This window comes from Synchiropus splendidus, chromosome 1 (assembly GCF_027744825.2).
Source record: "Synchiropus splendidus isolate RoL2022-P1 chromosome 1, RoL_Sspl_1.0, whole genome shotgun sequence".
Taxonomy (NCBI): Eukaryota; Metazoa; Chordata; class Actinopteri; order Syngnathiformes; family Callionymidae; genus Synchiropus; species Synchiropus splendidus.
This window is the reverse complement of record NC_071334.1, coordinates 4,772,539-4,795,245: the sequence shown is the minus strand read 5'-3', so window position 1 is coordinate 4,795,245 and position 22,707 is coordinate 4,772,539. Positions and strand designations below refer to the sequence as shown.

At 44.1% G+C, this 22,707-nt stretch overlaps 1 protein-coding gene across 2 annotated transcripts in view; it reads left to right on the top strand.

Annotated features, from left to right (window-relative positions):
- The first annotated feature begins 8,099 nt into the window (after window positions 1-8,099).
- The window catches only part of znf536 (zinc finger protein 536), a 209,773-nt gene continuing 195,165 nt past the window's right edge, over window positions 8,100-22,707 (top strand). The window contains exon 1 of one of the 2 annotated variants that reach the window (XM_053882298.1): window positions 8,100-8,619. The gene's annotated coding sequence lies outside the window, so the exon portion shown is untranslated. The remainder of the gene's footprint in view (window positions 8,620-22,707) is intronic. The other variant, XM_053882289.1, reaches the window with a different exon arrangement.

Sequence of the window (22,707 nt, the reverse complement as noted above, 5' to 3'; positions counted from 1 at the left end):
GGACACGTCTGCATACAGAGGCTGCGTTATACACAATAACAAAGCGTGTCGTGGGTCAGCTGATCGGTCCGAGCACGTTATGTTTTTTACGGCTTTTTTCGGGGGCGTTTGAGTTCTGGATTTTCGTTCGAAATCAGTAGCAAAAAAAATCTCTAAATATTTTTTCAAACTCTGATTTGTTCGAAGTCCGATACGTTCGAAAACCGAGGCACCACTGTATTTATTATCCTCCTGTATATATTCGCCATATGAAACCACCAGGCAACAGATGAAGCTGATTCTGATTCTGGTAGGAGCCACTGCACATATGGAAATAAGTGGATCATTACGTAATTGGAGAAGAACATTCCAGTTTATAGTATGGAGCCCATTATCTTTACATCTCTGCTCCATGGTGAGGCAATACAAAATTGTAACACAACTGGCCGTGATGTAACTTGAGACGTCACATGATTCATTTATGCCTCCTTTATTTTGAAATAATGCCAAAGAAGTTTTATTTTGATACGTACAGCAAGTGTCGAGGATTTTTATTTATTCATTTAAGTTCATTTCAAAATCTTTTTTTTTTTTTTTATGAACACAGATTTTCTATCTTTTTGCCTGAAATGCAGCATGAACAGGTTTCTTTTTAAATATTATTAGAGACCGTAGAGAGAGGTTCCCTGGTCAGTATCAAATATTCCGCCAGCACAAAATGATTCTTCATTGGTTCTGAAGACAGATTCCAATAATGCAGAGAAGACAGAGACTGCTGCCTCCTCGATCTGTAAAGGGTCACCGACATGAAGTCAGCCAAGAAATAATTCGAAGAAACGCTGGGTTTTGAGTTTTGTTTTCGTACACAACCATAAATTACACCATGATACAGATGAGTGCAAAGATTGGTCATCATAACTGGGTCAAATGCCGCCACCATCTTGAGACGTAACCGTAGTTACCAACTCTGTAAACAGGCACAGCAGAGTACACAGAAGCAGAAGAGCTTGCAAGAAATACCAGCAAAGATTTGAGTGACCTGTTCAAACCATGTCGTTCTGGAAGCAATGGCTCATGGTTGTCAGGGGTTGAGGAGTCTGACGCTGTGGAGTTAGAGCTGGACGTCGGTCGGCTCTGTAACAATGAAGATGAAGTTTGCGTGATACTCTCTTCACATGTGACTAAACAAAAGGACTTAATCTTTTATTAGTGCATTTTGACGCAGCTACTTCTCTCCGAATGATATGTTCCGGTTTATTTATGTTTGAAAAATGTGGGTATTGCGCTCGGTTACCTGCACCTAACAGATGTTACTCTAATGCAGTGGTTCTTAACCTTGTTGGAGACACCGAACCCCACCAGTTTCATATGCTCATTCATCGAACCCTTCTTTAGTAAAAAATAAAATATGATACACTAACTGCAGACTAGACTGAGGGGTCGACCTCTGCGGCGGAGGCTCCACCGAACCCCTGAGACAGACTCACCGAACCCCAAGGGTTCGATCAAACCCAGGTTAAGAACCACTGCTCTAATGGCATCATCGAAGCGCGAATCTAGTTCTCGCTTAGAGCAACACTGCACTGAATTTAAATTCAGTTTTAAACTTCTTTAGACTTCTAAGTGAACACAACCAAGTTTGTCGACGATATATGATAATTTTATATTGCATATATATGCATGGATCCAGAGTCTTGCCAGTGACACTATAAGTGTGTTGTGTCTGTCTCAGCACTTGTGTTATGAGGCGGTGACGTAAACCTTCTGCCTGCTTGAATAGATACACCATCCAGACGATGGTTCTAAACTGAACCCAAGTTAAAAGATTCCTCCAGTGGGAGAACAGGGCCACCTCATTGCTGCTGAGATCTGGAAATGAACTGCGCAATCCAGTTCCTGAGTCAATCACGTGGAATGTCATCGTGCCTCGGTGCACACGTCACAAAACTACCTACCAAATTACTTAACACACATCACTGCAGATCTTCCAGCTGCAGACTTTTCGCCATTTCACTTGTCATCTATTGTGTGCTTCCGCTTTTGGGACAGTGTGAGAGCACGAATTAAAGCAATGTAGAACACAAATCGGTCCGGACTGAAGGCTCTGGACCGAACGGTCAGATCCAATATGTACTGTTACACCCCCACTGCTATAAGTACGCATTGTAGATGCAGGCTTGACCAACCTCCCATGACTAACCCCAATCTCCGGCTTCTTTAACACCCCGCGCTGCCCACGGCATCATTTGAAAGCCTAATATGTCCAGCAACGTTCGTAGTCGACTTCGGCGTCAGCATAGGACGCACAATTCTACTTCACAATGTTGATATATTACGCCATAGGAGTGAAATATGTTGGCCAACCGAGTAGCCTCATGTGTGACCCGATGCAGGCTTTTACCAATGAGATGTTGCCACTAATGATGGGCTGGTGAGGCTTCATGAAACAATGTTGAGAGCTTGCAAGGTTCCACAAGTGGTTTAAAAAAATGTAATTGAAGTAAATACAAATATATATAAATAAGTCAAACATTGTAGAAGACACAGTGCCATCCAGTGACTTCTGAAAATATGGAGATTGTTTCATGAAACCTCACTAGCAGCCCCAGAACTGAGCAAATGATGTAGCTCTGTCTTCAACATCCAAATGGGGGCAATGACCAGTCACATTTTTATACAGTATACAGAACACAAACTCATGTACCAGTGTCAATCTTCTTGTCATATTCTGTTTTTCTCTCCTGCTTTTATTTTGTTATTGCCTGTTTGTTTCAGTGTTTCCTTGTTTTTCCCCAGCTTTCTGAGCGACACAGCTGGGATTCATTTGCTTATCAAGCTCTCGTGGATTTCGACACCTCGCTGCCAGCTCGTGTCGCCAGATGGTTGTTTCGCGTCCTCACGGTAAACTCCTTTGACACTCATTTCTCTCGTGCTCCTATTATCTAAGTTCTGTATGTTTTTGCAGCCGCCTCCTTAGTTACTCACATTCCTCCGTTTTCTGTTTATCGGTTCTTACTGTTAGTTCGCATGTGAGTGAGCTTATCGTAATTTATTTAATTATCTCATTCACCTGTTTTCTGTTTCTGGTTCTTCCCTGGCCCTGCTTGTGTTTCCACACGCTGTGTTTTGGTATTGACGCCCCTGGTTCATCGTTCCTCTTCGTCTTTTGTGTTTACATTATTTATCGTAATATATTGTTAAAACTACCCTCGATCTCCCAAGTCATCTGTAAACCCGCACCAATTCAGCTACTGGGTTCGACCTCCTTGACAAGCCATGACACTTCTACCGTTAAAGCCTGTAGAAAACAACAGTCGGTACAAGATGCCATCAGCAGATGAGGATACACAAAAAAATCTAGGCCTTTGGTGGTAAAAAAAAAAAAAGATGGGCAGAGCAGTGGAATAACATCTTAATCTATCTAAGAAGTGAACAGTGGCTGCTCTGTTTTTGGAGCATGCTGTCTTGGATACCTCCCAAGCAGAGGGGCAGGGAGCAGAGCCATCTTCAGCTGCTAGTCACTAACATGGCAGTAATAAGGCGGTGATGACCCTCCCAGGACTGCTGGCCAACACTGTCCCTTCAGCACACACAAATAAATAGCGGGCACTTGAGCCGATACCGAGCACGACATCACTCCATTTTGGCATGCAAAGACTTGCCTGCATTTTAATGTTGACCGAGATCAGAACGCCTAATTCAGTCCGCTAGTGTCGTCGAAATTTGAAAGGAAAAACGGATCTTCTTTTTATCATTGGTTAAAGTGAGACTGTTTCTGTTGAGTATGTTGGTATTTGTTTAGTAGTAACTCTACTATACTGTCACCATCTGACCGTTTGCACATAAATAAATTCTTCATGTATAATAGTCCACAACTGCTCTATATCCCTTACAATTCTGATCAGCTGAAGTGAGAGGGAGCTCATGGAGGTGAGGAGAGAAGCATGAGGAACAGTGAAGATCAGGAACAGATCAATTCCAGTTCTAACCAGCCATAGAGATAATGGAGAGAGAGGGAAGAGACGACTGACAGAGGTGACAGAAGAGTAGCTGTGACACAAGGAGAAGAAGCAGAGTTGAGGAGAGAAGCAGAGTTGGAGGAGTCAGGGTGGAAGATGCTCAGGTTTTCATTGGAAGTGACTATAATGAGTGGATCAGCTCTTGACGGAACGTTTGTAAACAAAGCAAAGGGAGGCCAGACCTCCTGTGTTTTTGACATGTGCAGCGGAGAGATTCACACAAGTTAGAACTGGAGGTACTGGACGAGAGAAGAAGAGGAGGTTGGCCAATGAGGTTCAGGTGGACATGAAAAGGATGTGGCAGCCCCTCAGTGAAAGGGAGACAAAGAATAAGATCACTGTTTTTGTTTTTCTGGCAGATCAATAACCCAGAATGTTTAAAGAATTCTACCATTAAAATAGCATTAAACAACATTCACTCTGAAAGACTAGAGAAAAAAACGACAAAAAAACAAAAACAACACAACAAAGTACCAGAGCCGTGTAGAGATGCAGTGTTGCAGCTGCACACCTGTGTGACCATTGTTTGTCATGTTCAGATAGAAATAGAATATCACTTGTATATGAATATATGCACTGATGTACTTAGACTTATTACAAAAATCCTGTGCCCAATGATGGTTTGCTTTTCACGTTGGAGATACATCAGAATGTATCATGTATTTTATTCATCTATCTAAAAAAAATACATAGAAAATAGATATATTTTAAAACACTGATGCTTCGTCGGTTTAGGCTGCAACAGTTTGAAATCGCTATTTCTGACCTTAGTCTTTCACTCCGATGTAAAATCATTTAAGATTTTAATGCAAGTTTTATTTATTTATTTTTGAGTGAGAGCGTGATTCATTACAAAACTTTCTTCTCAATGTTTATTTCTTCATCCTTTTGTATTTAATAATACTTCGGTTTTGTAAAATTAAAAAAAAAAAAAAAAATCAATAAATAAAATAAGTGTATGCCCCGGAACAAGAGTTTGTGTGACAGAAATTTAGTGCTCAGAAGCAGACAGTGATGATGTAAAAGAAGTTTAAACAGCTACAACTCCTTGATCTTTATGAGTTATAAATAATCTATATGGCAGCTGGTATTAGCTAGGTTGTATTTACCGCCGTCATTGATGCCTGAAGGGCTCTAGAAGCTATTAAAGTCATCATAAAGTCAGTAATGTTTTCGGAAACCTCATTCTAATTCAACCGGCTTGACCCGAATGTTCTGCCACTAAGTTGAGCACATTAAAGTTTGGGCAGTAAAGATCCGTGGACTTGATAAACAGGCTTCTGCGCCACATATATATATGTTTATTATTATCGGGTACACGCCCGGCAGCTGAGCATTGTTGAACATTTGCATGCTTAAGTCCATATGGCAACTTCCTTTTGACCTGCTTTCCCATCCCTGATGCATTGTCAGAGCTGTCAGCCGATAAAGAATCACTTGACTTGCTATAACAAGTTCAAAAGAAGCTGAGGACGCGTTGTTGATCCATGGAGAATTGGCAAAAGAAACACCCCTACTGCTCGCTGCTATCATTCCCATAGAGATAGTCATATTATTGATGGGGAATGGTTATGCAAATGTCTTTTAGGGGAGGCAGATATTTTTTAGATATTATTTTTTGGCGGAAAATGCTGAAGTAAAAAAGAAAAGAGAGGGGAAATCCATACAAGCGTTTAAAGGAGCAGCATGAGAATCTGATTTTCATAGTGCATAATGAATGCGGAATATCTTTTAAAGAGGAAGAGGTTTGCCATGGGAACAGAGGAAACTGCTTTTTTTGTATCAGGCACGGCGGGAGGTTTACATTAAAAGACAAGACAAGTGTAAGAGTCTGCGCTTGTTTAGAATGGAGCGAATGAGGGACATCCATTCATCTGTGTTGTAGATATAAAGCAGCAAAAGTTGTGCTGTGGTTTACAAGAAATTCTGTCGCAAAGCTGCTGATCCGAACCCACTGTGGAAAACAAAAAAATAAAACAAAACAAACTAATAAACAAAATGAGATTCCTCCTTTAATCCACCATTCCCTGCCATAATAGACTAGTGTCTTGAACTATCTGGAAGTTCTGAAGCCAGAGTGGGGATTGAAACTTTGTGCTGGTTTGACTGCTTTTTCTTTTTATATATTTACATGACCGATCCACTTATCTATGCTAAAACATCTTGTCACAGAACCATTTCTTGGATTTTTATACATTACTTTGTATGGAAAAACAAAGTTTATATATATATATATATATATATATATATATATATATATATATATATATATATATATATATATATATAGCAATTTACTGAGAGCATGTAAAGCTCTTTCAAATGTGCAAAATAGCACGTGTGCTATGGCTAGCAGGTTTGTAGCAATTCATGTGGAATATGGGATGTTTACAGACAATTTTGAATGATGGAAGGGCACAAACTATTGTTTTTTTCATGACGTGAATGAGGGAAAGTGCTACTTTGTTGTGCAATTTGGGTTCTAATGGATGAACTGGATCTGTAGCCAGCCGTTACGCCAATGACAACGTGCGACTGGTGAGGCTTCATGACACCGTGTCGTCTTTCAGAGCTCAGGAGGTGGCGCTCTCAGCTTAAAAATGATTTGAGGTTCAAGCAGATGGATTTGGTGGGATGAAAATGACAACACCGTTTCATGAAGCCTCAGCAGCCCATCACAAATCACAGTTGAAGTGGTCCCTTTTCAGAAGTGCTTTTGGATGTCCTAAATGCTCCGCTGTGTGTTTATAAAGCTGCCATCATGTACGTTTGTGTCAGGTTAAAATGAAACACTCAACCCCCCCAATTACAAACTTTCAGTCTGTGGTTCCGGCCGTAAAGTCTGGACTTGCACGCACAAAACTGTGGCTGAGAGTCTGAGGCATATTTTTCTTCTTGAAATAGATGAAAGTTTAAAGAAAATTATTTTCATGCTACGACAACTTGAGAAATTTGTACCAGGGTTGAGGTGGGTGGCTGTCTATCCCAGCTACATAGGGCGAGAGGTGAACAACACCCTGGACAGGTCACAAGTCGTCACCATTGTTGTAGTTATGTTGAATTTCAGAACACGGTTTCACATGGATCTACGGCACGATACAGTGAAACAGCACCCTGGACTTTGCACTGCTAACTTACACAGGGAAAGTTAGTCTTCGATCTAAGTATAAATATGTATTGTCTGATACATATTTTGTTCCAATAAAAGGCATGTTATTAAATACAACACTTTATTTGGGTATTACACTTAAGTATGTATGAGACTACTTTAATTTCATATGCTTTCAAATGTTCTGTGCATAATGTTTGCATCAAAATAGTTTTATTGATATAAGAATCAAAGTGCTCCTGGATAACTTGCTTCATGTTTTGCTATACCTTCTTGTGTAATTTATGAAATGTGGCTTTACTCTTCATGTTAACATATATCTACATTTTAAACTGACATTCTATACTTTTTTAATGTGAAATAATTTCTATTTCACATTTTTTTTTAATGGGATGATTATGTAAAGCTTGGCACAGCTCTGGGAAACTTTCTTCCCTCGCAGTTGATTTATTTACTTTATGCTGTAGGTTTTATTGAAGAACTTGTGATACAGGAACCAATGTTTCGTGATTGACACAAGTGGGAGGATGAGGTGGATTAGCTGAAAGGGAGGGAGGGTTTTGCGGGTGAAGGGGGTGGGGGGTCTGACTCGGGGGGCCACAGGTCCCCCTCAGATATTCAAGTGTGGCTTCATGTCCGGCTCTGGGCTGCATCCGATGACATCTGAGGCCATGTAATGTGTGTCTTTGGTTTTGGTCATTACCAGTCATAATCTGCTCTGTCTGCCACTGGCTGTCAGCAGCCGTATCCTGTCCATCTCTCTGTCTGTTTGTCTGAACACACTTGGAAAACAAGCCGTCCCTGCAACAGCGCACTTGATACTTTTTTTTTTTTTTTTTTTTATTTCCAAAACGTTCCCATAATTACCCCATAATCATTATATAATCCTGCAACAAAGCCTCCATTGAAGCCCTGTCTTTTGTCAAGGCTGGGACACTGAATCTATAATTGTATTATTCAGCCTCTTCCACCCCCCTATAGAAGCAATACCATATCAAAACCATCCTGTAGTTGCTGGGAACAGTCGGCCCGCGCGGGACTCGATATTTAACGCGTCTGCAAAAGTTAACTGTCCTTAACAAAACTCCCACAGGGCTGTTTTCTTTAAATGTACGGGGGGCGACGCCGGACTTGTCAATGCCCCATATTTTCTCATAACTGACTCCATTCCTCCTTGCGCTCGCAGGCGGTGTAACAACCCGTCAATACACCGAGAGGAAGAGGAGGTGAAAAAGAGCAAAAAAAAAAAAAAAAAAGCAAGTCCCTCAGGAGCCGGTTCTTTTTTTCCTCTTCTTTTTTCCTGTTCTTTTGCGAGAATTGGCAACACGACGCGGCTTATTTACATTAAACCCGCCACAAGGTTACAGTGCAGATAGACTGAGCGTCATTTTATCACTCATTACTTCTGTTAAGCGCTGGCTGACGCGCAGGACGCACACTCGCTCATTCATCCTGGAGTTTTTGCTCTTTTAAGGCGAGCAGAAGAGGAGGACGCACCGCTTCTTTGACAAGGTGAGGAAGACGACTTTTCAAGAGTCCTTTTAACAGCCTAGTTGTGTATTCCCTGCGAGGTTTTTAGCCGCTTATGTGCGAGTCCTGCGAGTGGAGCCCGCCTGCCAGCCTCAGTGCCTGGATGCCTCCGTTTGATTCCTCCTTTAAATAACAACGCGAGTGATGCGTCCAAGGTCAGGAACTAACCAGCGAGAGGCTCGGGGTTTCCTCCCGGTACCTGTTTGTGGACATCAGCTCCCGGACTCTCTTTATTTACCGCCACAACGCGTTTCACGAGCTGCTGTGATCGGCACCGCTCGTGTTTTATTTGCGTTTAAATATAGGGAAAAAGTAGATTGCGGCTGTTCACAGATAAGGAATTGACTTTTTCTTTTTTTTAACACCTTCCTCCGTCATGATCCGGTCAAACCGTAAGGACCGGAGCTCGTTATTCCGCGAACGCGTCGTTTACGCGCAGGAGTGACCCGGCGCTTCTTCGCTAAATGGTAGAAAAAGAAGGTAAGAGAAAGTGGTTCGATCTTCTTGGGGGGGGGTTTGCGGTCGACTACCGTGGGAAGTCGGCTTCTTTCTCTCAATTCGGCGAGGGGGGAATCGGGGTTGTTTGTGCCGGAGCATCTCAGCGGGGACCCCCCTGATGCCTCCCCAATCATGATTAGAAAATAACAGTGCAATTATCGGCACCATCGCGAAGCCGTGCAGCAGCTGGGACCTCCAAAAAAAAAGACAGAAAACAGAAAAAAAAGCGAGTGCCAATCTATTCCAAAGTGATGATTTGAAAAGGGAGATGTGTACAGCTGCGCGTCAGAGAGCGAGACCGGGCGCTTTCCAACGTCCCCATTTCTGGGCTCGACTACATGAATAAGTGGGTTAAAAAAAGTGCGTGTGGTCAACTTCAGGACCTCGCAAAAGTTTCCCTCCGGAGTCACCGTGTATTACAACTTGCGAGATTGACGAGGAGCCGGTGAGATCTGCCATTTTGTGTGCAGTCATCGACTTCTGTCTGAATAAACAGCGCTGTGATGTGCTCCGCAGCTTTGAATAGAAATAAATGTCAGAGCAAAGCCGACAAATAAGCTTTTTTATTTCACATGCAGAGCTACCGGTGGCGTGTCAGTGGTATAAAATAAGCATGTGTGACGTGTTACCAATTTTAATGTATGAGCGGAAGATAAATCCGCATGTAACTTTTTCCCCTCCCGGTTAAATCAACACTTATAATTTTCTCTATCGAATTATCAGCAAGCGATGAAGCTTGTAATCCAATTGAAAACCTCAATGTCCCCGTGTCGATATGGATGTGTGTGTTGCTCAGATGCTGACCCCTGAGTGATCAGACCCCTTCTGCAACACCCCTCTTCAAATACACTTCCACGCTCCTCAAACCCGCAAGTTCTCCGCAGCTAAAAAAAGAAGGGTCCCTCTTCCTCGGTCTCATTGTCCAGAAGGGATAAATAGATGTCGCGATTCTGTCATTGTTTGGCGGATATTATGTCTGAAATAGTGTCTGGGCGTGAACCCTTATTGGGAATGGAATGGATAAGTGCCTGCGCTCCCCTGACAACTCCGGCTGTCTGGCCGACCTGATCGCTGGACCTTTTGGGGTGATGGATTCAAGAAGAGAATAGTTTTTTTGGTGGTTAGAAAGGCCCTCAGAGTGGCCTTTTTTTGCTGTAAATCTGGCATAGAAGGCCTAAAATGATTGTGTTGTCAAATCTGAATCAGGCCTGCATCTGCTCTTATCCTAATTTAAAAAGTGATTTCGGATTAGAGTTGCAAACGCTTGCTCTGTACTGTTTCCCGAGGTGGTGCATCTGAAAATGTGGGGGTTGTTTCCCACCTGTGCCGACGTTGAACGCTGCAAATGCAGGAGAAGCGAGTGATGGACAGAGAGAAAGTGAGCGTGGCATCCAAAGGATGGCATCAAGTCAGTCGTCTTCTCCGCCCGGCTGTCAGTCAGACTGGCGGAGTCGACCCACTCGAGTGAAGCCGCCGCCGCCGCCGCTGCCGTCTTGTCAGTTTGACACAAATCATTTGCACCTTGACATGAACACAATCGCTTAAAAAAAAAAAAAGCAGGATGAAAAGGCGGCGGCTTCAAACGTACTTCTGATCACATATTTGAGTGGTCCCAGTAGAGTGGGGCTGGTCAGCCGTGTGTGGCGACTTGATCCCCTCCTCATGTAATTATATGGGAAAGCTTGCAGCAGCTGCACAGGGCTGCGGGGCCACGGCCGAGCGTCCGCAGGGACCCGGGACGGTGGTGGTGGGCAGGCCAGATCAGGCCAGCTCTGCTCATCAGCCTGCCTTTAATTGATATGTGCAGCCATTGTGAACGCGCTCCTCTCCCGATTCCAATTTTCATACCCCTGCCGGTCGTCCTGCTGCTGATCTGCTGATCTCCCCCGAGTCACGCAGCAGGAGAGTGCAAGTGTGGAAGCGCTGTGTCGCATGCCTGTGAGAGAGGTCGGACATGAGGCTGAGCCGTGTCGCTCCGTGACCTTGCTGCTCAGGGGTCAAGTCGCCGGATGTCAGGGGGCAAACGGTCGCCGCGTGAGGCTCTCAGAAGTCGCTCTCGAGGCTGCGGAGACAAATGGAGCGAGACACCAGTGACCTTAAACTTTATGAAGTTTCTACAACCGACCTTTTCTTCCACGATGACCATCCACTCTTTCTTAAATGAATCTAATTTTCCCGAGATAAATTCGCTAATGAGATTTCCACCTCTCAAAAGCATCGCGAACCTGCGCCTCCAACGGGGCGGACACGGCGTTCTTTCCTGGAATCTGGTTTCAGTGGCGCCGTCCTCCTCGTCTTCCTGAAATAACAGCAAAAGTTCTTAACAAACTTCGCGCGCGGCGTCATAAACAACCACGTCGTGTTTGCGATGACCTGTTATTGGCAAAGTGAATTTACAGTAGGAAAGGTTTCCGCCAGTGTTTGAAACTGCTGAGCGCTGTCTATCCAAAGTGAGCTCGACGCTAAACAGAAAGTGCTTTACCACCGACTTGGCTTTATTGAATAACGTAAAATGCATTGGGAAATATAGGAGATGCCATTAGCCTGAAATGAATCTACTGTCAATTAAAATGTAGCTCTATACAGTTTTATTGAATCATTTTTTTAAATGAGAGAGAGAGAGTGTGTGTGTGTGCAGACACTTTCTCCAGGAGGTTTCTCACCATGTTGAAGGTTGATGGACTGCACACGCTCCTGGCTTTTTTCAGGATTTTCCTCGACTTTCGGAAACGTCTTCCACCGGTTTGTTAGCTCAGAAGGAAGCGTCCAGTCAGCGCCTCAGTGGAATCACTTTGCTCCCTGGAGGAATGTGTCCTGAAAACACCTCACCCTTTATCTGTAGCTGCTTCACCTCTTTTGGCCTTGCACCGCGCTAATATTACACACTTTTTTTTCAAAGGTTCTTCCTGCTCATGTGACGGCTGCTTTCAGTTTTTTTTTTCATTCATTGGGTTCAAATGTCACTGGTGTTCCGAGTGCTTTCTGCGACTGGAAGTTGTGGAGGTTTGTTTATTTCAAAGCGGCTTTGCATGAACAAGCGTCGGGTCCTGAAGACACAATGCCTTCAGGGTAGTGGCTTGTGTGGCTGCGTGTGTGTGTGTGTGTGTGCGCACCTGCGAGGGAGAGAGATGTTGTATCGCTTACACATACCGTCACACAGTGGATCACACACCCGTCAGCTCTGCTCTTTAGCTGCTCTTCCTTCTGCGTGTGACCTCTGTCAACTTCCAGGATCTCTGCTAATGAGCACGCGAAACAAGATGGAGGGTGCAAAAGGGGGCAAGAGGAAAAAAGGCTGCGCGGATGCCAGGGAGAACTTGTGCACCTTTAATTATGATCAAGAGGTTTTTCACGCAAAAGGACGGAGGCGTCGCAGAGCTGTGGCGCTAGTAAATCAGCGATGCCGTATATCGTATCGAGCAGGTCGCCACCATTCCGCCGCCACTCCAGCCAGGCATTTGCATAATTGCATCTTCAATGAAACTTGTGGGAAAATACAAAAATGAAATGGAAAAAGTGGAACAGATGTGTCTTGCTTAAGTAAGCGGCGTGATTCCACCCGATAAGGGTTGGGGAACGGCGACCGCTGGGCACCAAGAATCGGAAAATAGGGAGATATCAGTATGACAAGAAGGATTGTGAGCGACAGTTCAACTGGCATGCACGACTTTATAGTTTATATACGATTCTCCAACTCGGTTCAACACCGTCCCGGAGTGAGTCGGACTCTCACTCACTCGGATTTAAAGAGTAGGGGAAGAGTCAAACATATTTAGCACGTTATCCACAGCCGCATCTACGCAACAGCAATGAATGAAATGATGTGAATGGCGTTGGAAATTCTTTTTCTCGCCTTGTCATTTGCGTGAGTGAGAGGCTTCGTACGACTGGAAGTGGAAGAGAGAGAAAAGAAGGGAAAGTGACCTGCCCGGGCTCACGCATCAGCGCCACGGCTACAAATAGGATGAGAAGTGACTGTGAAAGCCGTACATTCCCCGCCAGGTCTCGCGGGTTAAGACTACAATAGCGGGATATTCTGTAGCCCGGGGGGGATTTGAGCTCCTCTTCTGTCGACACTCATTGCAGCGACTTGTTACTCCGGGAAGATGGCACTTTTGTAGACGAGCCGGTGGTGCGCTCGCCTGCCGGAATTTCTCTGTTGCAAATATTTTGACAATCCCTAATCAGGAGCTGTCGTCTTTTTTTCCCTCTTGAGTGCCACTTTTGCTCCTGCATGGATTTATTTTTTTTTGCCTCACTTTTCACTGCCACTTGTTTGTGGCTTCAGCGGGGCATCCGTCTAATTGCTTAATTAATTTCCAGCATGTCCTGCTTCCCTCCGCCTCCAGGAGGTGAAGGTTAAAATCCACCTCGTGCCACTCTGACGCCAACGTGAGGGCCGTGGCTAATAGATGGCCGCTGACCACAGCCTCTTGAAGGATTTATTGCGCGAAACTGACAGTGAAAGATGGAGGGAGAAAAGTTTTTTTTCTGAACTCACAAGGTTGCTGCGGTGTTTATGTGCCACCACTTGCCAGCGAGTGTTGTCTACGCTGCCTTGCTCTGGTTTCGATTGTGCGTGTGTGTGATTCCACTCGACATCAGTGGGAGTGGATCATGTGTCAAAGCGGTTTACAGGTGGCCTGCGGGGCAGCCGCTCTACAGAGAGGTGAAGGAAAAGCAGGCAAGGTTCAAGTACCTCAGTGCCGCTGAACTGAGCAGTGCGAGCCTCTGAGAGGATGAAAAGTCTCCTTATCGCACTCCAGCCTTTTCTCTCATCCACCACGCTCTTCTCATCTCTCCATCCACTTGCGCTCCTTCCTGTCATCCCTTTATCTCTTCTTTTGTTTTCTCTTTCGCACCATCTGTTGCTTCTGTTCGGCAGACTCAGTCAGCGCGTGGCTTTTTTTCCTGGTGGCGGTGAGAACTTGTCTCGCTCCACTGATACAAAGAAGACGCTGCCTCTTGCTGTGGGCAAGACCCACTGATGCTGAAGGTCTTGCAGAAGACCAATCGGTTAACAAAAAAAAAACATGGATGGTTGCTAATTCACTGAGAACATCTAAATCTTTGAGCCATTAACTCTGAATTTCCACTGAACACAGAAGTAGAGTGGAACTGTAGCGGACGCTGCCAGGCTCCAAAACCCACCAGAAGCGAAGCGGTTCTTTTCACTTGATCATGTGATGATCGCCACATCGCGATAAATGGCTGCATTGAATAGACAGATTATCCTCGCGAAAGGATGAGATTAAATCAGACGCACGGTGCGGTGTATTGAATCTGACTCTGACTCAGAGTTTGAGTCACTACTAAAGGTCCATTTATGCTACCTTTACGTATGAAATTGTACTTGTCCTTTTCAAACTGACGTCACTGACCACATGCGTCCCTGCGTTCTTCACATTAGTATTGCTGTTCACCTATATATCCACCAGGAGGAGCAGCCCACAGTCAAAAGTTTTTGACAATAACAAACCAACATGGCGACTGTGGAAGAGTATTGATCATGTAGCTCTTGCACTAAAGAGGAAAAAGAGGCAGCGTTGTAGGAGGTGGCGGTTGTTGAGGACGTTAAATATATCGCCACTGGAGGACTGACAATTTCCGACATTCTTATGTCTACTTTGTGTCTGATACGAGCTACCTATCGGGTCGTAACAGCAACACTGCCCCCCATGGTTTCTAGTGGTACTGCTCTGTTTGGTCCGTATCTATAAGCTTTGTAGAAACATGCAATACAGAGAAATACGGAGAAATTGAAGGCAGAGAAGGCTCCGTCCTTATCTGGATCCGTGCATAACTTTGACCAAAATAGGCCTTGATAACGTCATTATTGTGAGTTTCTTGTGTAAAAAAAATAAAAATCTTCCTCGTGTTGGCTTTTCCATGGAACTAACAACCAACCTGTAACTGAAGTGCAACAAGCCGATTTTAAAACACAAAACTATTATCGATGTGTCATCCTTGAATAATGCGGAAAACAAAAACAAACAAAAAAAATTGGTAGCTTCCTGGCAACTATTTAGTTTTCCCTTCTCTGCCATCAGACCAACAAAATGGCCCTTGAGTGCCCCCGAATGTGTGTGGAAAGCTCCAACTCCAGGATAGAGGAGTGTGGATCCTGAGTAAATGTTAGAATGGTAATCTAGTAATACTTGATTAGTCCAGGGTTCCGCTACATGGTAACGCGTCAACGCCACCACACCTTCAGAAAAGTGGTCTCTTTTGGTGATGATGAAATCTCTTGAGATCGAACGCATTTAAACAAAGTGGAAACACTGACACGGATACATACAACATACAACACAACTTGGAGGTGGACAGGAACATGGCGGTTTTTGCAACAAGTGGCTGGTTGCTTCATGTTCTCAAGGTCATTAGAAGCCACTTCTTATTGGCTCAACAACTCAATTTTGTTTACTGTCTCGTATTTTTGCTGCCTAATCTACTGCCTCTGAAATGAGCCACATTTAACAATGTATTGTACTAAGAAAGACTCCCTCAAAGTCTGCGAGCTCAGTGGTCCTCGTAAGGGAAGAGACAAATGTGCAGCAGTGACAGCGGTGACAGGACAGAGCAGTGGAAAGACTCGCCGGAGGAAGAGAGGAAGCCAGACAGAGAGGAGGGATGATGTACTTAGCGGTATCTATAGGTTTTTCCTTCTCAACAACTTCTGCTTCAGATCCCTGGGAGCCCGCGTTGATAAATTCGGTTTGATAAAAGTCATGGAAATGCCGGCCTGTCTGCACACCTCCATTAAGCCCCGGTGCATTTGTCACCGGCAGCTGAAGTCAAGCAAAGGGTTTTAATGTCACATCAGGATGAATTAAAGTCTCAATTGGAAGCCCTGAAAGGTGCTGGTTTTTATTTCAAGTGACAGTGGTGCAGCTGACGCTAAAGATTATGGGGCTCCAGTTGATCATGGCAGTCATTTTATATTTTATATTTGACGACGGGGAGTTTGGGTGATGAGTTGTGGCTCCTGTTTTTTGGGGTATTGGGGCTCATTTGTATCACATTATTTAAATCAGGAAACCATTTTTAGGTGTGTGCGTGTGTCTGTGTGCGGATCATCTCCTATCTTACCCCCCCCTTTATTTTAATCTGCAGAAATTAGATCATCGCTGCATTAATCATTAAGTCCTATTTATGCAGCCACTGAGGATGTTTTTCCTTAAGTATGCATAATTTAAAGAAACACATACACAACTTTCCCCAGGAGAAGCGCCTTAATACCACATTACTGTTCTGCAGTTATGCAAAAGTAAACCCAAAAGGCAAAGGAGCGTTCCCGGCGTTTAAACACACAGCCTTCTGTAAACGCCTGGCACCTCACCACAGCGGGTGGAAACATATTTTCTTAAAGGTAAATATATATCTATTTGTTTACCCTTGCTCTTATTTGAGATCAAACAAACAAACTCCCCTTTTTATTTCCAAGATCGTGGTGGAAAATGGGCCCTTGCACTGGTAGGAATGAAGCGTCACATGAAGAAATATCAAGAAAAAAAAATGATTTGACTTGCTTGAGACTTGAGGGTTAAGACTCGAGACTTGCTAGAGACTGGAGGATACGGACTTGAGACTTGTTAGAGACTGGGGGGTTAAGACTTGAGAATTGCTTGAGCCCTGAAGGACAAGACGAGAGACTTGCTAGAGACTGGAGGGTTAAGACTCGAGACTTGCTTGAACCCTGAAGGATGAGACTAGAGACTTGCCAGAGACTGGAGGGTTAAAACTTGAGACTTGTTAGAGACTGGAGGGTTAAGACTTGAGAATTGCTTGACCTCCGAATCACAAGACTCCAGACTTGCTAGAGACTGGAGGGTTAAGACTTGAGACTAGCTTGAGCCCTGAAGGATGAGACTAGAGACTTGCCAGAGACTGGAGGGTTAAGACTCCAGACTTGCTGGAGACTGGAGGGTTAAAACTTGAGACTGGCTTGAGCCCTGAATGATAAAACTCGAGACTTCCTGGAGACTGGAAGGTTAAGACTCCAGACTTTCTTGAACCCTGAAGGACAAGACTAGAGACTTGCTAGAGACTGGAGGGTTAAAACTTGAGACTTGTTAGAGACTGTAGGGTTAAGACTTGAGAATTGCTTGACCTCCGAATCACAAGACTCCAGACTTGCTTGAGCCCTGAAGGATGAGACTAGAGACTTCCTGGAGACTGGAAGGTTAAGACTCCAGACTTGCTTGAACCCTGAAGGACAAGACTAGAGACTTGCTAGAGACTGGAGGGTTAAGACTTGAGACTTGCTTGAACCCTGAAGGATGAGACCAGAGACTTGCTAGAGACTGGAGGGTTAAGACTTGAGACTTGCTTGAACCCTGAAGGACAAGACTAGAGACTTGCTAGAGACTGGAGGGTTAAGACTTGAGACTTGCTTGAACCCTGAAGGATGAGACTAGAGACTTGCGAGAGACTGGAGGGTTAAGACTCCAGACTTGCTTGAACCCTAAAGGATAAGACTCGAGACTTGCACATGTGTGACTTACTATATAAGATATCCACAACATTCCTGTTGCCAAATAACATATATTTCACTTATAAATAAATAAATATAATCCAAATAATATTAACATAATATAAACATAAATCACTCAATAAATCTCACAATTTCCAACCACAGTCCTATGGACAATTATTATCAAGCTGCATGATATTTTTTTTTGTCAAATGAATTATTGCCTGAGTCTCCTCTAAAACTGCTGTCATCCAGTCGTGCTGTCTCAGTCTAGTGGAAAAGCTGTGTTTAAGTTTTGACTTCATGGACCCAGAATCTTCCTTATAAATGAAGCAAAGTAAACATAATTATTCTTCCGTTAATTATAGCACAAAAGGTCAAAAACAACTGTCTTGAGATAAAAGGCAAAGTCCCTTCTCCTCACCTCCTGATACCGTTGTGCTATTTCTGCAGCAGCCTATAGCCCCACTAAAATGTATAAATAAACATGAAATATCCAGATTAACTCTGAACATTTGATCTTTGCTTTTGTTCTGTTTTTCTTTTCCAGTCACATGTGCACCCTGGCAAAAACAAAGACACGCCAAAAAAATACCACCTGGTGTTTTATTTAATTAGATAAAATAGACTTTACACGTGTGGCGGCGTGTCTCCGCTCAGAGCTGTCACGTCTTTCATGAACCACTTAAAAAGAGTCCTGTTCTAGGTGGCAACTAAACAGTCTGTTATTTATCCGCCTTTTTACCCAGGTGGGTTAGCAATGCAAGAATCCCCCTGCTGCCTGGCTCGTCCCTTTAACACTTCTTTTTAGGTCATAAGATGCTGCTTTAAAATAAACCTTTTTAACAGATCTCCACAGATTCCCCCGAATCATTTCTTTCTTTCTTGTTCCACCACCCACCTTGTCTTCTCCGGCTCCCCCCCGCTGACTCTTTTATTTCCTTGTTATTATTATTAGTTCTGATTGTTGTTTTCTTCATCTCCGAATTGGATTCGGTGGCTTTTGTTGTGTCGCTCACACCAAATCGCGGCGATGGGGGGAGAGCGAAGTGGAAGTGCCGGGGCACGGGCTCTCGCTCAGCTTGTCTGTTGTGCCGCTTTTGCTAAACTGGGCCGACGGAAGGGAGCGCGCTGGAGAAACACTTGCCTCCGTGGTGAGGTTGGTGACACTGATAGGCTCCAAGGGTGGAAGTGAGTTCACACTTCCAGCCCACTTACCCCCCGCCTCCCAAAAATTGAGGGTCACTTTTAGCAGATTTCGATTTGCAGACCATCTGTCGCTCTGATGTTCCCGTTAAAGAAAGAATAGGAGGAAGAACTGGAGATTTGTCATCCAAATGACGAGAACTAAATCAACAGAAGTGGGATTCAAGCTGCGCCGCACTGAAGTTTCTCTTCACGGGTCAATAGTGGCCAGGAATATGTTGCATACAGGCAGGTATATGTTTGCTATGGCTGCCTCAATCTTCTCTTCAATCCTGTTGCCATATGCTATGCTCACATTCAAGGGTGAAAAGTTAGTAGACTGACAGAAGTCAGTCGCTTCCCACTTCTGCAGTTCTATGTTAGGACAATACAGCACAGTGCAGAGTTAAACCTTTAGCCACATTATTGTAACTGTTGTCGGGGGCCATCATCAAACAAAGACATTGATGACTACAAAACATTATGGCAAAAATATCCAAAATATATACGTAAAAAGGACAAAATGAACCTAAAAAGATTAAGTGTTAGTAAGGATATTAAGAAGTGTAAATAACCATGAAATATATTGAAATATTTCATTTTATACGCATTTAATATGAATATATATCAACATAACTTTGGTCTTCAAGATAAAACAGGCAATTTATTTCAAAATATATTTTCAATATTCCTTCAGTGTATTTTGAGGAACGAGAAAAACACACAAAAATGGCCAATGAAAAGAATATATATTTATACTTATATATTTATGGCTGAAGTGGTGGCAGTAGCGACTGCAAGAGAGAGAAAACGAAAAAGTACAAACATACCAGTTATATTTTTAGTCTGACGTCAAAAGGGCCACAAAAATACAGGCATCGGCCAGCATATGGCCCCCGGGCCACACTTTGCCCTGGTCTGGTTTAGGCCAACCATGACCCATGGAGGCTGTGGCCTGCGGCCGAGTCACAGGTTCTCAATCTAACAGGTGCAATCTCGCAATTCTTACAAGTTAGAGAGCGCCACTCATTTTTTTTGGCCTCAGCAGGAAGTGAAAGGCAGATGAGGCATCAGGAAACAGTGTCGTCATTTTGAGTCCTCAGAAGGTGGTGTCTTTGATTTAAAAACGGTGTGAGAGTGCATTGAACTCGTTGTTAGGCTGGTGATAGGTTTGTGAGGCTTCATGAAACAATATCATAATTTTCTGAGCCCAGAAGGTGGCGCTCTTGACTTAAATATGATGTGTGGCTCCATTGAAACAGATGTTCAAAGCAAAAGAGTGACATCTGGTGGACTCAAGGAATGAGGAGACTGTTTCATGAAGCCTCACAAGCCCATCACTAGTTGTTGTAGCCAAGAATGACATCAAGCAAGCACTGTTTCATGAAGCCTCGCTGGTCCGATGCTGTTGATGGCCACAAGTCGGCCCCGATTACATCGGCCCACCACACACCTATAACCTTATTCCAAACACGAGATGTCCTGCCGCAGTGGGAGTCAGTGGAAAATCTGAGTTATAGCTCATGCTTATGATGATGTATAGATGATGGAGTCATTACTTGCGCTTCTTGGCAAGTTTCACATGGATTTCCTGACAGCTTTGACATGAAAAAAGACTTAAGCATCATGTCAAATATAGACATGTTTATGGGTTTTGGAAAGTTTTGCCAAGTTTATTTCTCCAACAATAAATAGTCTATAACATATGCAAGCGTTTTCTTTATCGATGTTTCCATGTGGACAGAATCTTGGCCACTTTTGCACATATTTATTGAAACATCTTTGTCAGTTTTTAATATGACTTGCCATTTGCACCTTTTTTCCTGAACCTTTTGCCTTTGAAATACGCTCACTGTAAAGCAACTGTGTGACGGAAACATGGATTCGCTTGTGGAATGACGGTACAGCGAAGTACGATCATCTGAAAAACCCTTGCTATTCTGCTTTTCAAAAGCCCTGTGCTGCAATTCCATCGCTGGAATCCCCTGGTGTTTAACCGGACCCCCCACTCTCTCTGCTCAATCTCATGGACCAGCTACATCCAGATTAGGGATCAGATGTGGGCTTGTATGGCAAATCTGAAGTTAAGGTGGAGTTTATTTCTCTCTCTCGCAGCCTCCGTCTCTCTGATTGCTGATCGCCCCCCGAGGGTTTCCAGGCGCTCCGGCAAGATCCCTGTGATTAGGCTAAATGGGCTCCCCCTGTTCGCTGGAGATCAGGGTTTCCAAGTGGAGTGTGTGTAGATACAAGTGCCTTTTTTCTTTTTTTTTTTATTCGGTGTGACTTTATTCGTAGGTCGGGAGAAACCTGGCGACATGATCTGCCACCTGAAACCCTGTCACTATCTCTGAGTCACTTCCTGTGGTGGGGACTGGTACCTGTCGTCTGTTTGATACCTGCCATTTGATCCGTGCGTGGAGCCCGGCGGAGGTCACTCCTCCTCAACTCCCCTTTCTGATCCAATCTCTGCGGCTGCAGGCGGCCGCTCGCCTCGCTTTTGTTGCCGGAGGTAATCTGTGAAGTGATCTTAATTATGGAGGTTCGGCCTGTTTTTTTTTTTCTTCTTTTTCCTCTCCTTCCTCACCCCTGACGCCCCCCCCCACCCTCTCTTTCAGTGTCTCTCTTCCTCAGTATACACGCTTTTAATCAAACTGCGTAGTTAGCCGGTAATGAGGGTGAAGGCAGAAGCACGTGCGCCTCAGCTCGCACATGCTGAGAGGAAAAGACAGATGAGGAGCGGCATGTAAAGTTTCCGACGATTCCTGAAAATCTGCTGCTCACTTTTTGTGGGTGCCGTGGCCTCGTGTTAAGGAGCTTCTGCCTGAGTCAGCGTGGTGCGTCTATTCTGTCCGTGTACTTTTGTTTTCACACATATTATATTCCGCTTTATTTCTTCAAATAAGATCTGGCCATTTAAAGTGGCAATAAGAAAAAGAAAAAAAAGTGTTTTAATTCGCCAAATGGATTTCAAATGCTGCTTCTGTTGAGTCTCAGTTATGAATTTAAATTTGAATTTTGAACCTATTTTTTTGGCAATAAAAAAGTTTGTCGCACCTTTGAATATATGAAGACAAGAGCAGAGGTGTTGCCATTGTTAAAGGTCATGTCGGCGGCCATTTCCAGGTCAACCCCCGGGGCCAGAGGTCACCGGCTGGGGTGTGATAGCCGACCGTCCTGATGTCCCGAGATGCTGCACTTCATCTGTCCGTCCAAACGGTGAAGCTTCCCCCCGAATGTGACAGGGAAAAGTAATTTTGATCATCGGCGACGATGACATTTGTCAGTCGGAAATGTCATACTGCGGCGACAACTGGCAGCTATTCTGTACGTAATATCGGGAAAATGAGTTTTAACTGGTCTTGGTGGCAGGTTGGAGGAAAGGTCACTCGGCGAATCTGCAAGGGAGATTGAATTAAGTTCCTCGCTGACATTACAAGATAAATCAATTGCTTTTATCTTTTCGCGGATAATCGGCTCGCGATGGCTTCAGTTACAGTTGGTTTTTCAATGAAAAGATTCGCAGGCATTTCAAGTTCCGTCTCTGTCGGGGTCCGCGTCATTGTTTAGTGTAACGTGTGGAAAACACTTACACCATAGAAATAGAACTGAACAAAGTCAGTCTTTTATTTTCTTCAGTCCATAACTTTATTTTTTTTTTAAGTTTAAATGTGAAAACTGCGTGTCACAGAGCTGCGTCTCCTTAGGTTTGTTCCCTTGTGTGTGTCTGCGTGTGAATTACAGTGAGGGGCTGCTAATTCCTCCGGGGTCAAGAGGAGGGGCCGGGGTTAAACGCTGACAGGGGAGGTCAGTGGTTACTAGCTGCCATTTGAACTAATGCTGAAGAACACGGTGAGATGATGCCTCCTTGGTTTCCGCTGTTTTTTTGACGTTATTGTGTTTGTGTGTGAATTTGC